Source organism: Eurosta solidaginis, chromosome 3, assembly GCF_040869045.1.
Source record: "Eurosta solidaginis isolate ZX-2024a chromosome 3, ASM4086904v1, whole genome shotgun sequence".
NCBI lineage: Eukaryota > Metazoa > Arthropoda > Insecta > Diptera > Tephritidae > Eurosta > Eurosta solidaginis.
In genome coordinates this window covers 152,391,255-152,408,875 of record NC_090321.1, presented here as the reverse complement: position 1 = coordinate 152,408,875, position 17,621 = coordinate 152,391,255, and positions in this window count along the sequence as shown.

Genomic DNA, 17,621 nt, shown 5'->3' with positions numbered 1-17,621 from the left:
ACCTTCTTTTAAAAGTGGGCGGTGCCACGCCCATTGCCCAAAATTTTACTAGTTTTCTATTCTGCGTCATAAGTTCAACTCACCTACCAAGTTTCATCGCTTTACCCGTATTTGCTGAGGAATTATCGCACTTTTTCCATTTTTCGACATTTTCGATATCGAAAAAGTGGGCGTGGTTATAGTCCGATATCGTTCATTTTAAATGGCGATCTGATATGAGTGCCCAGGAACCTACATACCAAATTTCATCAAGATACCTCAAAAGTTACTCAAGTTATCGTGTTAACGGACGGACGGACATGGCTCAATCGAATTTTTTTTCGATACTGATGATTTTGATATATGGAAGTCTATATCTATCTCGATTCCTTTATATCTGTACAACCAACCGTTATCCAATCAAAGTTAATATACTCTGTGAGCTCTGCTCAACTGAGTATAAAAATGATTTTATGCATGCAAGTATTTTATACCTATGTATTATATCTTATCTTTTCCAGGGGCCGTTTTCACCATCTTCGGTTAACGCTAACAAGCAAATTTATTTGAAAGAAATTGTTCAGTGATTTGTCAAATAAAGTGTCACTTTGAAATAAGGCACGTTAAAAGTTTCCCTGCCACAGATAGATCGAAAATTTATTGAGAATTGCACTGCGAACATTGGTCTGTTGTGCCCTCATCAGATTGCGTCACATTCCAGGAGGATATGGTCCGCCGTCTCCGCTGATCGATCACGAAATCCACATGATTACAAAATTATGTTTTTTATTTAGATGAACGGCGAAAATCGGTGTTTTTTCAAAAATTCAAGAAGAGCGTAAGTTTTTAATTATTTGTGTGTTGCTTTGACGTTGGCGTTGCGTTGCTTATGGATTGGAGCAATTAAAGCACGTGTGTTCAAAGTCAGATGTAGACGCAGCGAAGTGCCAAATCGACGCAAAAGTCACTTTAAGCGTATTTGATTTAGTTGATATTTATCAATATTAATTAGAAATGTCGGATCTCCTAAAAAGGTGAACTTAGGTAAGAACATACGAAGCGTAGCTGCATAGACGCCTGCAAAATATGGTATGCAGCTAAGATCTCTCTACACCTCAAGATTGCTTATGCTGTGCCTAATACGCGTCTGTGAAGCTACACCTCGTGTCCATCTTCTCTTAGATTATATTTCAAAGACAATTTTTTTAGTTATAAACTTTGTTCATAATATTCATGTACATGTCTACTACTATGTCAGTCGCTTACATACTACTATTTCATTATTCAAAAAACAATTAAAGCTGGAGACATTGGTGCTTTATCGGTAACCGTATCGGTAACCTTATAACAGCTGATTCGACCAAACTTATGAAAATCAATGCAATCGATTATTGGTGCCGCTAAGGTCGTAACCGTATCGTAGCCAACCAATTGGGTTTTGGTATACCGTCGTAACGATAAACAGCTGATTATGTTAGGGATACGGATACAGCGATACGACATACGGCACCAATGACTCCAGCTTAAGGTCGGAAAAACTCAATGTTATCACGTGCATTCTCAAACACGGTTGCCACACCATGTTTTCATTTGGTACCAAAATTTATCGAAAAAAGGACCAAATTTTAGTTTTAGTTTATTGGTATACAAACAATTCGGCATGTTACTAGAGTACCGCATTTGTTGTAAAAAGCAAAAATTGTAGGATGCTTCAGTGGCTTCCTATATAAAATTTTAATAAAGGAGAGACTTGGCTTTAGTTCAAACTGCACAAACAAAAATAAAGTGTGCCTTTAGGCATTACATTTTCAAATTTCTAGGATAAGACTACGTCTTTCACCAATCAAACGTTGTGAACCTCGTTTTGCTTGATTGCAATGAAATAAAATGTATAGCGCAGTTAGGTTTTAGTAAGAAACGGTTAAAAAATTTGTGTTATGGCAAACTCAATACATCGTAAATGAAACTAAGCAATTATGTTAATGCTATTTTTATAGATGCTTAAATTTTCCCTTTACAGTTGAAATTTCATACCAGAGCCTAGATTCAGTAAGTGTGAGTTTTGAACTCCGACTAAAAATGAAGCGTCTTAAAGTTCCAACGGTATAATAATTGAATACCGATCGAAATATCTAATCACTAAAACAAGTCTTTTTCTGATAAGTCCGTTGTTTCAACAGAAATTAATGACAACGTGTTTGCCCGAACATTCAACACTTCCTTTTTAATACCTCGCCTAAATTATATCCCAAATGAAATGTCATTTTTCTGCTACATTTTATTGATAGAGCAATTTTCGTGGTAAGAATTCCATTGAAGTAAATTGAAAATTATGTGTGGGTAATAGATTTGCGGCAATTTTTTTTAAGCAGTGTTTTTGACCACCACAATACCACAGATTAAGTATAATATTTCACAAAAATAAAAAATTGTTTCGAAAAATCACAGAATATCCGCAGTCATTGTTTACGAATTTAGAAACAATGAGAATTGCAAATACGAACGTGTATGTAATGTAATGTCAAAACGTATATTCACATGGTTGTGTTTATATGCACGAAAATGCTTTAAAAACGCATGAAGTTGTTAAAATAAAGTTAAAAAATTGATAAAAATTTAATATAAATAAAAGGATTCTTTTAATAACAACAAAAACGCCTTACATATTCTTTATATACATCAATTGGTAAGGATTATCTCACTTTAAAATTTAAGCTAAATAATCTAAAGTTTTTTTTTTGAAACTGAGCCGACCACCGTGCGTGTGAATGTGCGAATTTTCAGCGATCACCTGTTAGTTGCGGTACTTGGTAAGATTTAAGCGGCAGTTACTCACGAACGTACGTACCAAAAACGTGTCAGCTGACACGACCTATCTTATGAGTGTGCAATGTAAACGAAAACTCACCGACGGTCAACGCACGTACGTACATAGCCCGGAACGTAGAAATCAAAACAATTTTGATTTTGTCCGTAAGAACGTGCTAGCTGATCGCTCTCTCACAAGACAGGGTTGCCTATTAAACATTTTGTGTGCGTCTGGACCAATTGCAGTTACTATACAAAAAGGCCTAATGATTGTTTAAAATTTTGTTGAATTATCCTAAAATGATTATATAAAATTGGAGGTTACAAATAAATGAATTAGAAATTCTTATTCAGTATTAGGTAGGTAGGTAGGTTGAACTGGCCGGTCCATGAGGACCTCACATAGACTGATTGAGTCCGTAGTGTTACCAGAAGTTAGTTTTAACGACCAAACTGAAAAACCCTATCAAAAACCAGGACCTATGTTATAAAATAACTCCGTTCTCTTGGCAAATACTAGAAGCTTCCTAAGACTTAAGCCACTTGCTGCTTCTAGATCTGACAACTGTATCACTCCTAATAGCTGCAGTCTTAGCATGGCAAGTGCAGGGCACGAGCACAGAAAAGTTTTTTATTTTTTTTCGCTTCTTCACGGTCGGTGATCCTTGGCGGACTGTGATGTTGCGTACCGCAAGGGGGCGGCATGTTTAGGCCCAATGCCTAACTTTTATCTGATTGACGGCGCCCCTCCCTAACGTTTTAATAATATTTCCAGCCACCCACACTCACGCCGCATTTGTGTGCATGCATGCACATGCATGCGTTTCATACGCATGCACGAATGTGTGTGGGTTGTCAGCACCCATGCACGTATATGTGGGGTTGTTGTGTGTGTGCCCAATCTAATTGGGACATCTACGGAGCAAGCTTCAAGGGATGCGCCCTTTTTAACTAGTTCGTCCGCTTTTTCATTCCCATCTATTCCATATGCCCTGGGACCCAATATAGATGTACGCTTCTCCTTTTCCCGATTCTCTCCAGAGACTGCTTACACTCTAACACGCATTTAGATGCTGTGCTATGCGAGATTATTGCCTTAATTGCTGCTTGACTGTCAATGATAAAAGTTAACACGGTTGTAGATTAAGCTATTCTCTTCCAGGGTTTCTACTGCTTTGGTTACGGCTAATATATCCGCTTGGAAAACGCTACAATAATCCGGCAGCCTGTAGGATCTGCTTATTTCCGGATCAGCGCAGTACACCGCAGACCCTACTCCTTCCACTACTTTGGAACCATCGGTGTATACATGTATCGCCTCGTCCGCCATTTGCGCACCCTTGCGCCAACCGTCCACCTCTATTGTGGGCTTAAGATCTCCCTCGAAGCGCAGATAGGGAGTCATGTAGTCTGTTCGCCTTGTGATTGATGACGCTATACTACTATGGCCATATGGTCGGCTTTCAAGCTGCCCCGAAGCACCGAGCCTGGTTGCGGTCGTTAACGCTTTGTTCTTTGCTACCAGGTCTACAGGTGGGATGTGCAGACTGATGTACAGTGCAGCCGTCGGGGTTGTTTTCAGGGCTCCCGTAATGCTAAGCATTGATAGTCTGCATACACCCTCTAATTTTTTGAGGTATGTTGTTTTTTGTGTGGCTTTCCAAAAAACAAGAACTCCATAGTATAGAATAGGGCTTACAATCGCTGTAAAAACCCAATGAGAAAGAGAGGGCGATAGGCCCAACGTACACCCCAGCATTCTTTTACATGCATACAGTGCCGTTGAGGCCTTCTTGACCCTCTCCTCCACGTTGAGCTTCCATGACAGCTTACTGTCTAGGATGATTCCTAGATATTTTGTGCAAGGTTTCTCCTGTAAGGTCACCCCTCCTAACTTAGGCCTGGTCCAATTTGGGACCTTGTACCTCTTTGTAAACAAGACCATATCCGTCTTCTCCGCATTGACTTTCAACCCGACATTAGATGCCCAGGTATGAATATCCCGAAGCGCCCGATCCATCAAAGATCTAATCGTTGGAAGGCACTTTCCACTTATGACAATTGCAACGTCATCTGCGTAAGCCGTAAGTTTTACGGGTCCCTCATCCAATTGCCTGAGCAGTTGGTTGATGACCAGCGTACACAACAGAGGTGATAGCACCCCTCCCTGCGGCGTGCCCCTGTCCACTGATTTTGTGGCCTCGTACAATCCCCATTGTGATGTAATCTTTCTGCAATTTAACATGCAGCCGATCCATCTGATTAAGGCAGGATGTACTTTAATGTAATTAAGACCATCCATAATCGCCCATTTTGCAACATTATTGAAAGCCTCGGTAATGTCCAAGAAGACTCCTAGAGCATACTCCTTATATTCCAGGGATTTCTCCATGCTTATTACCTACCCTATGCAATGCGGTGTCTACCGACTTGCCTTTGGTGTACGCATGTTGTGTTGTGGAGAGCAGCTTTTCATCCACGTTGGACTTTATCTACACATCTATCAGCCTCTCAAAGGTTTTGAGCAGAAATTATGTTAAGCTTATTGGTCTATAGTCTTGGGGATACACGTGACCGATCTTCCCCGCCTTTGGTAGAAAAGCTACACGAGCAGTTCTCCAAGAGTGCGGTATATGATTCAGTCTTATGCACCCATCGAATATTATTTTAAGCATTCCACGACCGCCCTACTTGAGACGTGTAGCATGGCCGGGAATATAACATCTGGGCCTGGCGATTAAACTTAGAAAACGTCTTCACTGCCCACTCGATCTTGGTATCGGTCACCAAGCCCGGTACTACTAGCTCCGTGATCGAAGTGTGAGTGATGTCTGGTGGCTCTTCTAAACCGTCTCCCGGTGGGAAATGTGAATCGAGAAGGACCTCCAGGGATTCCTCACAATTGCGTGACCATTCCCCGTTCTCTTTCTTTATTAGTCCCTGGACTATGTTTCCCTTTGCTAGGACTTTTTTCAACCGTGCTGTTTCGCTGGAGCACTCTATGTCCGTACAGAAACTTTTCCATGAGTTTCTCTTCGCCGTGGTAATTTCACGCTTGTAGATCCTCAGTAGATCCCTGTACTCGTCCCGACACGCTTCGCTTTCCGCGGTCTTTGCGAGTTTAAACATTTCTTTTACCTGTCTTCTTAGAAGACTCAGCTCATTGCTCCACCATGGCGGCTTTGCTTTTCCTCTGAATCTTCTTAGAGGGCAAGCTTTGTTATACGCAGTCAAAAGGGTCCTTGTTAGGAATTCATTCGACTCCTCCAGTTCCTCTACATTAGCAACCTCTTCAGGTTGTCCCAGTTTTGTTTCTACATGTTTCTAGAATTTAGTCCAGTTCGTTGACCTAGGGTCTATCAAGAACCATCTAATCATATCTTGATATATCACGCTCGGAGCTCAATGTAATATCCAGAACATTGCTTGATGTTGGACCAATGTATGTAGGGACATTTCCCCTGTTGGCTATCTGCAAATTGGTTTGCAGCACAAAACAGAGATTCGCCTCTCTCGTTCGTATCTGCTCCTCCCCACGCAATGTGGTGCGCCTTTGCATCTGCGCCTATGACCAACCGCCCTTTGCGCCCTTCCTCCTGTACTAGCCTTTTGCACTCCATCGGTGGAACCACCGCAGTATGGGCCATGTAGCAGGACGCCAGGATAAATGCCTGCTTATTCTTTTGCTCAACGGCCACCGCTACGAGATACTCAGTGCTGTAATTAGGCAGCATATATGAATGCAGCTGTTTCCTTACCATTACTACAGCTCGCAACCGTCCTTCCGTTTGCGCCTAGTAAACGACAAACCCGCGCGCGCTAAGTCCAGAAACCTTTCCTCCCGATGAGAGCCGCGGCTCCTGGATCAGCGCCACGTCAAACGAACCCTCCTCAAGGGTTAGGAGGAGTTCGCTCGACGCCACTTTACTGTGTTGGAGGTTTATCTGTAGGACTCGCAGCACCATTGGGCTGTTTGTCCCCCTTCAGCACCTTCGTCTTGACGTCGTCGTCCTCCCCTTGCCGTTTTGGTTTAGAGTATTCGAGGCCCTCTTCAGCCTCTCGTCACTGTTGTGCCGGGTGTTCCTCTGTGCGAGTCACAGCATCATTTAGCGGTTGGTCCTTTTCTAGCACGTTCGTGGTGACGTCGAGGACCTCCACCTGTCTTTTTCCCTTAGGCTTTTGAGGTCCTTTTCGACTTCGCCCACCTCTAGCGTGTTAGGGTTTTTATCCTCGGGACTTCTTTTCCTTAGTCGCATGTAAATTTTGCCAGTGCCAAAGGACATTTTGCCAAGCTGCGTGTACAAAATATCCTCCGCCTGCTTGTTTATTTGGAAGATGTAGAACTGACCATCCTCGGTAGGCCGAGATACAGTAAGTACCTTCCAATCCTGTGTCGGTATGTTCGGATTTTGATTCTGCAGAAGTCGCAGTGTGTCCTCCGGCTTCATCACTTTTTTGGTACCGTGGAGATTTGCGCTTTATCCACCACCTCAAACCGCGCGTTCGTGCCCTGCCTTTGGAGGTTTAGAACCACTTCCTACAGCCACCGCAAGCTCGCGATGTTGTCGCACGCTATAATCTTCACACCATTATACCATTCCCCCCGAATCAAAGGTTGGAAGGGGCTTACTTGGTTGTTCCCGCATCATCTTAAGCATTAAGCTAATAAGCTCCCTTTCCACAGATCTCCACCTTTCAGTAGTCATTTGTCCGAAAGGACTGCGACTACCAACCAGCGCCACAGTCAGTGACTGCTTTGCCACATCACTCATCTTCTCGGGAAAAGCAGGAGTCTTAGTGTTATCTCCATTTGGCACCTCCGAGAAAGCCGGAGTCTTAGCGTTAACTCCTTTTAGCGCCTCCGAGAAAGCCGGAGTCTTAGCGTTATCTCCCTTTGGCTTATCTCCTACTTCCGTAATTGGAACTTCCCTCTGACTCGCAGCTTTCGAGGTAGTTGCAACCTCGCTATTGGAACCCATCTGTCTTACAGCTTTGGGCCTACTTGTCTTGTCTATGCGACTGCCCGGCCTCGCGGCTCTAGGACTCGGTCCTTTCTGCCTCTTGAAAGCAGGCTTGTCGCCTTCCGCCGAACGTTGCCTCTTCATTCTGCCATTCGACGCTTCTTCCTCCTCATACCGGTTGCAGAACCGAGGGTTTCTCGCAGCAAACCTTTTGAACTGCCTTTGACCTGCTTCTACCGCTTCATGGGCCCATTCCAAGCGCTCAATCTGCACTTCTGTTGGGTCGACCACTGCTCCCAAGCGTTGTACAATTCTTAGTGCTGCACGGTACTGCAAGAGAGCTATTTTACTTCCTCTGCTCCGTACCCTTCTCCACTCTTCTACTCCGTTTTCATTTGTGTGCTTCTCCAACACGGAGTTCCTTGAATCAGCACTACTCTCGCTCCCCGAGTCCGACGCATCGCTTAATTCGTATTTGTCGTCCTTGGATTGCGACTCAGTCCTCCTCTTTACATCGTCCTTATTACAATCAGGTAATGAGTCGTTCATCTTGGTCGTACGACCACCTGCCCGACAAGGCGGGCTCAGCGGTCTCCTCAGTATTCAGTATTTGTTTCTGCCATTTGCACAATGAAAAATTGTAATTCCAAAAGTTGATGTTTGCATAAGCATGCATGCAAAGTGGTCAATGGCAACAGTGCTTTGCTGTAAGCAATATACACACAAATATGTTATGTACATGTACACAGACGCAAACATTGATTCCTACGGGCTCGAGGGTTCGGTCAAACGTGTTTCGTACGACAAACGTCCGTACGTACCGCACACGTCGGTGGGTAACTGCCGCTTTAAAGTGCGTGCACACTAAAGGCTCCATTACTAATACTTAGCATAGACTTGACTTGGCTTGCGAACTGTCACTTACATTTCTGTTAAATGAACATTGCATGTTACTGATTACTTAAAACTTAACTTGACTTAGAAGTCTGTTGAATTTTGATTTTCTATGTAAGTTCTAAGTGACGTTTACATTTTGAGATGCCATTTGTTTGTTTCCATTTCATTTTGACATTTTGTCATACAAATTGACATTTATTTAAAAATAAATTTCAACGCTGATTATAATGCCAGATTTTATGCGCCAAGTGGAGTATAATCGTGGCTAAGTTGCCAAGTTTACGCCAACTCAAGTCAAGTCTATGCTAAGTATCAGTAATGGGGGCTTAAGCGATGCGACACGTAGCGACAAAACATTCTTTGTATGTATTCTTATGGAACCATGCACACATAGCGACAGTCGGACTACACAACACGACCAAGCGGTGAATAGACTGCAAGACCGCAAGTCTCCTGGCCCAGACGGGGTACCAAACAGAGCACTCAAACTAGCTCTGACTTATAACACGCCAGTATTTGCGGAACTATTTAATGCATGCTTGGCTGAGGGCACATTTCCTACAATATGGAAACGACAAAAGCTGGTCCTGCTGCCAAAGTTTGGTAAAAATACGGCGGAACCATCTAGCTACAGGCCCATTTGCCTGCTCGACTCCGCCGGTAAGGTTCTTGAGCGAGTCCTCTATAATCGACTCGAAAAAGAAATTGAAGATGTGGGTGGTATTTCCGATAACCAGTTTGGGTTTAGGAAAGGAAGATCCACCATCCAAGCTGTGAACATGGCGAAGGAAGTGGCCCAAGAAGCCATAAGTGGCACCCGATGGCTCTAAGGAATATTGCCTTATCGTTACTTTAGATGTAAAAAATGCCTTCAACACTGCCAATTGGGCAAAAATTCTAGACACGCTGGAGCAGATAGGCATATCCCTTTACCTGCGTAGGATCATACGCAGCTACTTTGAAGGTAGAGTGCTGGAATATGAAACGGCTGCTGGAGTAGAAAAGCTTCACGTCACAGGCGGTGTTCCTCAAGGCTCCGTGCTCGGTCCACTGCTTTGGAATATTATGTACGACGGAGTATTTCACCCAATGGGGTGAAAATTATCGGCTTCGCGGACGATATCGCATTGGTAATCACCGCCAAGCACCTAGGCGAAATATGCGCCAAATCTAATACAAGCATAGCGATGGTTCAATAGTGGCTTACGAAAAATGGACTGCAGCTGGCGGAACAAAAAACAGATGCTGTACTCATATCAAGTAGGAAAAGGGTGGAGCAGGTCACTATAAGAATCGGCCGCCATGACATCGACACGCTGCCTGCAATAAAATACTTGGGGGTTGTGATAGACAGGAGGTTGTCATTCAAATCCCACTACGAGTATGCCAATGGAAAGGTGGCAAAAACCGTAGCAGCATTATCTAGGATAATGATAAATGCAAGTGGACCAAAGGAACGACGGCGTCAACTTCTGGCTGGCGTTGTAAAAAGCCAAATACTTTACGGGGCTCCTGTTTGGCAACAGGCCACGGAGAATAAATCATACTTCCGCGGGGTAAAGTCGACTTACCGCCTGTGTGCACTACGCGTCTGTAGCGCCTTTAAAACTGTCTCTGACGACGCAGCACTAATCATCGCAGGAATGTGTCCTATAGACATATTAGCAAAAGAAGCAGCGACGATTTAGCGGGATCAAAGCTCACGTAACGGAGCACGAGAGCGAAGCGTGCAGAACTGGCAGCTCAGGTGGAATGCCTCAACAAATGGTCGCTGGACACACCGATGTATCCCAGATATTAATATATGGATATCTAGAAAGCACGGCGAGGTCGATTTCTACCTCACACAGTTTCTGAGTGGTCACGGATGCTTTAAGGAATATTTGCACCGATTCAATCACGAGCCTAACAACATATGCGATCACTGCGGCGGCGATACAGTAGAAGATTTTTACCATGTTTTTTCGAGTGTCCTAGGTTCTAGAGCTCGAGATGCAAACTGTGCAGAATATTTGGAGAGGATTACACTCCTGAAACAATTGTTGGATGCATGCTACAAAGCAAGGTAAAATGGTCAGCGGCGTGCGATGTAATAGCGGAAATAATGAAGTGTCTACGAAGTCTTGAAAGGCTACGGCGCAGCAGCGAACATTGAACAGTCGAGTTGTGTGGGTGGATAACAAATTGCTAAGGTGGAGGGGATCGAGCTGAGCACATATTGGATGCAATGCCTCCGTACAATTAGCGGCGTGAGAATGATAAAATAAGAAAATACCGTAATATATGTTGGTAATGTAATAGCAAACCAGGCGACGGATTGGAGACAAGGCCTCTTCAACCGTTCGAATACTGCCCCAGGTGAAGGAATAAAGCACGGATTGGAGACACGGCCTCTTCAACCGTGCGACCAAAAGCAATCAACATACACGCAACGACAAACCTACGGATTGGAGACAAGGCCTCTCCAACCGTAGAAACAACGAGTATGAGGGTAAACGTCTCACATGTAATCAGAGTTTATACTCGGATTGGAGAGAAGATCTCTCCAACCGGTGGAAGTACGTACAAGAAAGCCCCGTTACGTATTGTGGAAAAAAAAACAAAAACCAAAAAAAAAATGAAATGAAAAACGGAAAAACCTATTGAAATAAAAAAAAAAAAAAACAAAAATTTCGATTTATACATATATAATTTATTTACACATATATACATATATAAAAAACAAAACCCTACAATACAACTAGTCGAACGCACAAGCATGCCACAAGCACTATAGGCACAGTGTTTAAGGTAGGCTTGGAAATATTCGTAGAAGTAGTATGCGTCAAGCACATTCAGGTAGTAAGCAGGGCGTGTCAGTCCCAGCGTTAACCATACCGCGGCACTATCTAAGTACAGCAACGTGACCCCAATGCTTCCTCCTCGTAAAAAAAAAAAAAAAAAAAAACACGACCAAGTTGACCAATTAGGCAAGGGTGGTTTGCATACAAACAGACAGCCGGACAGACGGGCATGGTTAAATCAACTCAGCTCTTTATCCTGATTATTTCGGTATACTTAATGGTGGGTCCTTCAAGGACTTACAATTTTGAGATTCGTGCCAAAGTTAATATACCATTTCATTTTCATGAGAGGTATAAAAATAGGTAGGTACTTTGTGTGAGGAGCAAAGTATCACGTTTTTTGTGGTCTACATTTAAAAACTATGACTACGAATCACGAATATGACGTAAACATAAATATTTGATGAAATTTGAAGCTTCTAGCCGAGCAAAGGGCAAAAATGACATTTTATATGGGGTATATAATATATATACCACCGATCTCAATGATTTTTTCAGACAACAATATATGCTATACACTTATACGTTTGGTGAAATTTGAAGCTTCTAGATGTTAAAATTGGGCAGAAATTGCGAAAAGTTTCTTATCTGAACGATCGGTTGTATGAGATGTATACTATATATACCACCGATCTCTATGATTTTTTCACATAATAATACATGCTATATACGTAAGCAATTGGTGAAATTTGAAGCTTCTAGCTATTAAAATGGGGCAGAAATATCGAAACCTTTCTTATCTGAATAATCGGTTGCATGAGATATATGTATACTATACATACCACCGATCTCTTGGGGAGATATATACTATATATACGACCGATCTCATCAATTTTTTCAGAAAACAATATGTGCAATATTCGAAAGCATATGGTGAAGTTTGAAGCTTCAATCTGCTAAATTGAGGAAAATATGACAAAAATCCTCTTTTTCTGAAAAATCGGTTGTATGGAGGATATATTGTGACGAATATTAGCAAGACTAAGGGATACTATCATCTCTAAGCTGATACTAAGCAGTCATTTGTATGTACATAAACAAATCAATCATTATGTCTACACATATGTCCATACAAGCAGCGGAGAGATACGCACAAACACATATCTGAGATACTCACTAGGGTGGAGTGAATTTATTTTTTTTTTTTCGAAATCGCTTTTCGCTGACCTCCAGAAAGTAGCCTCTCTAGACCAGAAATAAGGTTGAAAATTTTTATTTCACTCATCGTATGTTTAGAGGTGCCCAAACGCAACTATACTTTGAAAAAGACGGTAGGTACACATTTTTTTGTCTTTTTTTTGTTTTTTTTTGTGATTGATTTACTTTCGCTTGTTGTTATTGTGCTCATTGATTTCAAAGCCTACTGATTTTCATGGCCTAGTATGTGCCAGTAAAACATATACTTATACACTTCATTAGAAACATAATATTATCAACCAAAAACTGTAAAACACCATTTAAAATTTATCGTTTTTGTTATAATATGTAATTTTACTAAAGTTATGTATATCAAAAAAGAAATAAAATAAATAAGTAAATAATGAGCTTTGTAAAATCGCGATTATTTTGTTCAATTTCTTGGGGCTGGGGCACCTCAAAATGCCATTCTACGAAAATAATATTTGGTGGTTTTGGCTAACTCTTATAAAGATAACTTTTCATTGCTGGGCCATTTCAAAAACAAAAAAAATCCATAGGGTATCACTCCACCCTAATACTCACAAAAGTATGCAATCATCGGTGGAAATATTACTCACATATATACGCGCATATGGCTATGCGAGAGGCTATAAACGTGCATATGTATAGCTAGTAAGTTTATAGCTGGTAAGCAAGTAGTAAATTCTAGAAGAAGAAACGCCTAGAAGTATGCGAACGAGACAGCAGAGACTATAAAAGGAGCGAAAGCTGAGTAAGCAGCAATCAGTTTGATTTAAGCACGCTATTGGTTGCGAAGTATAAGTGTTATTGTGAAGTACTTTCAAAGCAGTCTAATAAATACCATTTTTCATTATTGAATATTGAAGTTATTTATTCAACAATTTAACGATACGAACGTTAGTAGAAAAAATAAGCGGAATTTCTGTAAATTCGTTACATCTTGGACATGGCAAAGTTAAGCTATTTAAGGCTCCAGTAACTGAAAAAGGAGTTGGAGAACCGTGGATTGAATACAACCGGCAATAAGATCGAACTTCAAGCACGGCTACGAGAGGTAATGGAGTTGAAAGGAATTGATGTGGACGAGTATGTCTTTTATCCTGATGTGAAAGAGCCAGCGACTAAAATGGAGGAGAAGATAAAGACTCCGAATCCATTGGCAAGTGTTGCAACTAACGCGATACTAGCAGTTTTTGAAACAAATATTAACCGAAATGTCATCTCAACTAGAAGAACAAAAGACAACTATAATATCTCAACTGGCAGAACAGAAGACAAGTATAGCATCCCAACTAGAATCCCAGGAGAACCGTATAACATCTAAGATGGAAACTGAACTGAAAGAACAGAAGACATATGTGACATCTCAGTTGGCTGAGCAGTTGAAAGCACAAGAGGCCCGCATATCCTCGCAGCTGGAGGCACAAGAAGCAAGGATATCATCAAAACTTGATTCGCAGGATGCAAAAATCGCACAATTTCAGGCAGAAGTTGATGATTTAAAAGGTCGTATGGGGCAATTACAACTAAATCACGCGGCTGTTCTAGCGAGCAATCCAAAGGTAAAAACACCATCCTTTGACGGTTCTGTTTCTTTCCAGGTGTTTAAGCTTGAGTTTAATAATACCGCAACAGTGAACAACTGGAATGCTGAAGATAAAGTTGCAGCTTTATTCATAGCATTGAAGGGGCCAGCAACCGAAATCCTACATACGATTCCCGAATGAGAGTGGAACAACTATGAAGCATTGATGGCTGTTTTAGAACGACGTTACGGAAGCGAACACGGGAAACAAATCTACCAAATAGAATTGCAAAACCGCTGTCAAAAATCTAACGAGACTTTCCAGGAGTTTGCTTCAGACATTGGAAGATTGGCTCATCTTGCAAATGCGGACGCACCTGTGGAATACACTGAAAGGGTAAAGATTCAGAGTTTTATAAATGGCATACGAGACGTCGAAATGAAACGAGCTACATATGCGAATCGAAAACTAATATTTGCTGAAACGGTATCCCATGCACTAACTCAGGAAACTGCCTCAATTTTGAGTAAGCCCGCATACAAAGCTCATCGCGTGGAAAGTGGAAAGGTCAGACTGGGTAGACACAATTTTGGAAGCATTAAAAGAACACATCAGAAAAATGAAGGTGCCGTCAAATGCTTTAAATGTGGAAAGCCAGGGCACATTGCACGTTAGTGCAGTACCAACCCTAATAGTTCCAACAATGTGGGTGGCCTTAAACGCAGAGCTGAAAGAGATGAGTAAATCTGCAAATCTACTCAATCGTTAAACTAAAGCGAGTCAGTTGCAAGGGGCGACAGCTGGCTCCTTCAATTGAATACCCCATAATCTCTATCTCGCAAATTGGAAGAAGGTTAAGCAATCTTACTTTCGGAGGACATGTGGATGGAAAGGAACGATTACTGACTGTAGATACGGGCGCATCTCATTCCATCATTCGATCAGATTTAGTCAACAATAAGATAAGACCATTGCTTGGTGCAAGATGGCGTACAGCCACGGGAGAGGACACCCAGGTAATTAGAGAAGTAGCATGTGAAGTAGCAATTGGGAGTGCCACGGTACTACATTTTATAGTGGCAGAGATTGTTGATGAATTGAAGTGGACTTTTTAATCGACCAAGGCATCAAAATCGATATGCAAAGCAAGACAATGCGTTATAAGAACATGGATGTGCCACTTAATTTCGGCTACGAGAAAGGCTACAGCAGTAAACGAGTGATGGTGGAAGAAAGTCAGCAAATACCAGCAAAATCAGAAGCAGTCATCTGGTCAAAGGTTGTTGGAGATTGTGGGTCAAACAAATTGTGGGTTGTCGAAGCAGCAAACAAATCAGCACTGAACGTACTTGTAGGAAAAACCCTGGCTATGACAAAACAAGATGGACATATTCCGGAAAGAGTACTCAATGAGTTCAAATCACCACTCAAACTGACCAAAGGAGCTATATTGGGAAGATGCCAAGAGGCTAAAGTAGTTATTAACTGTGAACAGCTCCAGGAACACGTTTCAACTAGTAATACCGATCTTTCAAATGACATCACGGCATGGACGTAAGGGCTAGAGGAAGACCATCAGAGTAAGGCAAAACCACTGCTCCTAAAGTACGCGAAGATATTTGACCAAGATGGCTCCAAACTCGGCCGCACCAACGTTGTGGAACATCAAATTGACACTGGAGATGCGAGGCCGATCCGTCAAGCTCCACGTAGTGTTCCACTAGCGAAGCGGGAAGTTGTGGGTCAAATCATACAAGAAATGAGCGACAGCGGCGTCTTCGAACCATCAGCTAGTCCATGGAGTTCACCGGTACTACTTGTAAAGAAGAAGGATGGAAAAATTAGGTTTTGTGTGGACTACTGGAAGGTGAAAGACGTTACGAATAAGGATAGCTGGGTAGCTAGAGAATTGACGACACTCTGAACTCGCTATCTGGTACGAAATGGTTTTCCACACTGGACTTGAAAAGCGGCTACTGGTAAGTGGAAGTGAAGGAGGAAGACAGAGAGAAAACAGCCTTCAGCGTCGGAGGTGGTCTTTGGCAATTTACAGTGATGCCTTTTGGACTATGTAATGCACCAGCTACTTTTGAAAGACTCATGGTTCAGGTACTGAAAAGACTATATTGGAAAACATGCTTAGTTTACCTAGACGAAATAATTGTATTGGGAAAGAACATCTGAAGAGCTTGGAGGAGATTTTCCAAAGAATAGCTGGTGCTGGTCTGAAGCTTAGTCCCAAAAAGTGTTCCCTAATCAAAAAGCTAGTTAGTTATTTAGGTCATAAAGTAACGGCGGAGAGCATCTGCACCGCGAATGAAAAGATAGAAGCAGTGAAGGTTTGGCCAAGACCACAGAATCTGCATGAATTGAGAAGCTTCCTTGGGCTATGCACATTTTACCGGCGATTTGTACCAAATTTTGACAGCGTTGCCCATAGATAACAAGAAAAAATAAAGCTTTTGAATGGAAGAAGGAGCAAGAGTAGCTTTCCAAGCATTGAAAGAGCGTTTTTGCACTGTCCCAATGTTGGCATATCCGATTCCAGGAGCAACGTTTATTCTAGATACAGATGCGAGCGGACATGCTATAGGAGGCGTTTTGTCACAACTGCTTGATGGACGGGAGAAGCTAGTTTCATATTACAGCCGTTCAATTGGAAAACCAGAGAGGAGCTACTGCGTTACACGGAGAGAGCTGTTGGCATTGGTAGAGTGCATTAAACATTTTCACAAATACCTCTACGGCCAGCGATTCCGCGTCAGGACAGATCACTCAGCGTTGAAAAGGCTTCTGCAGTTCTGTAATCCGGAAGTATCGGAAAGGTAGTACCCATAGGAATGCCGATGCAATGTCACGAAAACCATGTAGTTTGGAATGCGAGCACTGTTCAAAGGCCGAGGCTAAAGAAGACATTATATATGTCCGGCTAATGACTATAACGTATACGGATGAATAAGACAAGGAACAACTAAAGAAGTGTCAGCTAGAAGATACAGATCTGTCACATTGCGAAGTCATATTGGGCACAATGACAGTATGGGAGAGTGAGGATGGTCAATGCAATAAGAAACTGATAGTCGTTCCCAGGAAAATGATTCCTGACGTGCTCAGCGAGCTGCATAATGGTCCAAGCGGAAGTCATCTGGGAACCGCGAAGATGCTCGAGAAGATTAAACAGAGGTTCTATTTAGTTGGTTGCCGTCAGTCGGTCACTGAGTGGATTGCGAACTGCGAGATTTGCAGCAGAGCGAAAGGGCCCAAAACCCGAAGACATGGTCAGATGAAGAAATATAACTCAGGTGCGCCATTTGAAAGGATCGCTATGGATGTCGCAGGTCTATTTTCTTCTAGCAACTGTGGAAACAAATATGTACCGTTGGTTATGGATTATTTCAGCAAATGCCCAGAGGTATACCCAATCCCAAATCAAGAAGCGGAAACAG